This window comes from Muntiacus reevesi, chromosome 5 (assembly GCF_963930625.1).
Source record: "Muntiacus reevesi chromosome 5, mMunRee1.1, whole genome shotgun sequence".
In the NCBI taxonomy this organism is placed as follows: Eukaryota; Metazoa; Chordata; class Mammalia; order Artiodactyla; family Cervidae; genus Muntiacus; species Muntiacus reevesi.
This window is the reverse complement of record NC_089253.1, coordinates 85,465,910-85,469,305: the sequence shown is the minus strand read 5'-3', so window position 1 is coordinate 85,469,305 and position 3,396 is coordinate 85,465,910.

The following is a 3,396-nucleotide window of genomic DNA, read 5'->3' as shown; positions in this document are numbered from 1 at the left end:
CATAGAAAACAAAATTAAGCACTTTTTGGCTTATTCAGTATGTGTTACCTGTTGCCTTAACTTCATAGCGTAACTTACTTGAAATACCATCTGGCTAACCTGATTCGGGCTTCCCTGGTGGCTCAGCTGGTAAATAATCTACCTACAATGCAGGAGGCTTGGGTTCAACCCCTGGGTTGGGAATATCCCCTGGAGAAGGGAATGGCTACCCACCCCAGTATCCTGGTCTGGAGAACTCCATGGACTGTATAGTCCATGGGGTCTCAGAGTCAGACACGACTGAGTGACTTTCACTTTCACCCTGGTTTAGTCCATCCCAGTTTTCCAATAAGGTACATGGAGGAAAAATAAATAGAAGATGTCCTGTCACCAAAAACCATGTGCAGTGCTCAATCTATTGACAGAATCTGCTAAGAATGTCTCAGTGTAAAATTACTGAGTCTCAACTGCAGAAAAAAAACAATTGGAATACTCATGCTTTTGAAAGAGAGTAAGGGGGGGACAAATTTCTCTTGCACTTACACTTAGGTGTTCCAATCAGAAAACCTGGCACCCACCCCTCAGCTGCATGAGCTGCTTTTAGAGGCAACTAGAGCAGTGTTCCTCCAGTACTCTTGCCTGGAAAATCCCATGGACGGAGGAGCCTGGTAGGCTGCAGTCCATGGGGTCGCTAAGAGTCGGACACGACTGAGCGACTTCACTTTCATTTTTCACTTTCATGCATTGGAGAAAGAAATAACAACCCACTCCAGTATTCTTGCCTGGAGAATCCCAGGAATGGGGGAGCCTGGTGGGCTGCCATCTGTGGGGTCGCACAGAGTCGGACACGACTGAAGCAACTTAGCAGTAGCAGAGCAGTGTTTATTCTCTTCAACCTCCCTCCACCCAGAAACTAAAGTTTGTTTCTTTCATACTCCAGAAAGGTGTGGGAGGGGTGATATTGGGGGCACGTTGTACCCAGAAATGTATAGTCTCTACAAATAGAGGACTGTGGTCAGGAATGGAGATGGGAAGGACTTAGGCCTGTGCATTCTGAGAATGATGGTATTTAATGTAATCCAACCAGTCATTGTATGAGAGAACCAGGCAGGGAGGTCAGATCCTCCCTGAATCCAACAGTCACACTTTATGAATACCTATCCAATGCTGGAAACTTCTGTGAGGCAGTGAATAGCACTTTGCTTTTCAGCTGCAGGTATAAGACGAGGTTTGACTAGTAACCAGATGCATAATTGAGCAGGGCCAGGCGCAGTGCACTCACCATGTGTATTGAGTAAAAAGACTGGGTCTTGTCTAAGGATGTGTAAAAAGATGCACATGGAGCCTATGAGCACATCCTCCTGGAATCCCCTGTAACATACACCTCTCCTCCCCAGGTAGCCTCCACCACCTGTCTTTGCTCCTCTTTATAGCAATAGTCCTTGAAAAAATACCTGTGCTTATGATTTCTAGTTCTTTTTCACTCACTCTCTTAAATACTTCAGTAGAGTTTTTGCCTCCTAACTTAAGCTCTTCTCAAGAGTCACCAGTGACCTCTGCATTGCTAAAGTTGAAGGTCCACTCTCAGCCCTCTTCCCTGCATGTCAACAGCGTTTGATGCAGCTGATTGCTCTTTTCTCATTTATGCTTGCTACCTAGGTTTGGTTTGTTCTTATCTCACTGATTGCTTTTAACATTGGACTTTTAACATTGGACTGCTCCAGGATTCACTCTTGGTCTGAACCACACATATGCCCTTTGGTAATCTTATCTAATCTCATAATTTGGATAACATTTATGTGCTGATGAATCCCAAGTTTATATCTCCTGCTTGACTTCTGAATACAGACTTTATCCAATATTCTAGAGGAGCTCGGCTGAGATAGCAGAGTAGGAAAACCCCGAGCTCACCTCCACTCATAGGCACACCAAAACCACAAGTATTTACAGAGGAACTATTGATCTAGCAGAAAAGACCATCTCCAAGAAAAGTTATAAAGAAGGAACCACAATGAGATGTGTAGGAGGGGAAGAATTTCAGTAAGTTGAGACCCACACCCTGTGTAGGCGACCCACAAATAAGAGGATAATTACAGCCGCAGAGGTTCCCCCCAAGGAGTGATGGGTCTGAGCCCCATACTGTGCTCCTCAGTCCATGAGTTCTGCACCAGGAAGATGAGCCTCCAGATGCTTGGCTTTGAAGGCCAGTAGGGTTGACATTTGGGAGAACCAGAAGGCTGTGGGAAACAAGCCTTAAAGAGCACACACAGAAATCTCACATGCTTTGGGATCTGGGCAGAAGTTGTTTGAAAGGAACCTGGGTCAGACCTACCTGCTTATCTGGGAGAGCCTTCTGGAGAGGTGGGAGACACTACCGGAGCTCACCTTGGGGACACAGACACTGGCAGTATCCATTTTTGGCAGCTGGCTCTAACATGAGGACACTAGCGCTGGCAAGCACCATTTTGGAGTCTTCCCTCTAGCCTATTGGCACTGGGACCTGGCCTTGCCCACCAGCCTGCTGGCGCCAGTACTGGGAGACCTCAGGCCAAGCAATCAGCCAGGTGGGGACACACCTCCACCTACCAGCAGGAAAGTACCTTAAGACTCCCTGAGCCCACAGCCTGTCTAGGACACAATGCTGGCCACCAGAGGGCACAGGGCCCAGGACCCAGTCCCCCACCCAAAATGCACTGGCAGGACCACAGGACATGGCTCTGCCCACCAGCGGAGCCAGCACTAGCCTCAGGAACGTCACACACCAGTGGGCAGGAACCAGACACCCTGGGCCCTAGCCCAACCACCACCAAGTAAACACCACCCCCAAGACCACCATAGCCCTGCAGCCTGGCATGGCAGGACCCAGCTCACACCAGCAGGTCAGCACCCACCTGAGGGCTCCCCAGGCTACAGGCCCACCCACCATCAGGTCAACCCAGCTCTAAGACAACTTGGATCCCTCAGCCAGCTGCCGCACTACTCATTTGTGGGCCAGCACCAGCTTTGAGACAACCCAAACCCCACAGCTAGCCATGTCAGGAACCAGCCTCAACCATTAGCAGGATGACACTAGATCCAGGAACACTGGCCCTGCACCTACATACTTCAGAACCCAGTTCTCCCCACCAGTAGGGCAGCACTAGCCCTACACCCACGCAAGATTCCACAGCCAGCCACCTTGTGACCTCGCCCTGCCAGTCAGTAGCTGCACCCTCTGCACAAGACAGGGCCTGCGACCAGTTGGTCTGGGAGCCAGCCATGCCTACCAGATCACCCACAGTAGTCAGCTTGCCCCAAGAGAAGGATCCATGCAGCCCACATAGCGGGCACCTTTAGACCATATAGCTCTGGTGACCACAGCAGAGCAGAGTACACATCAGTGACTAGGTCACCCAGACAAAAATAAAAGAATAAGGA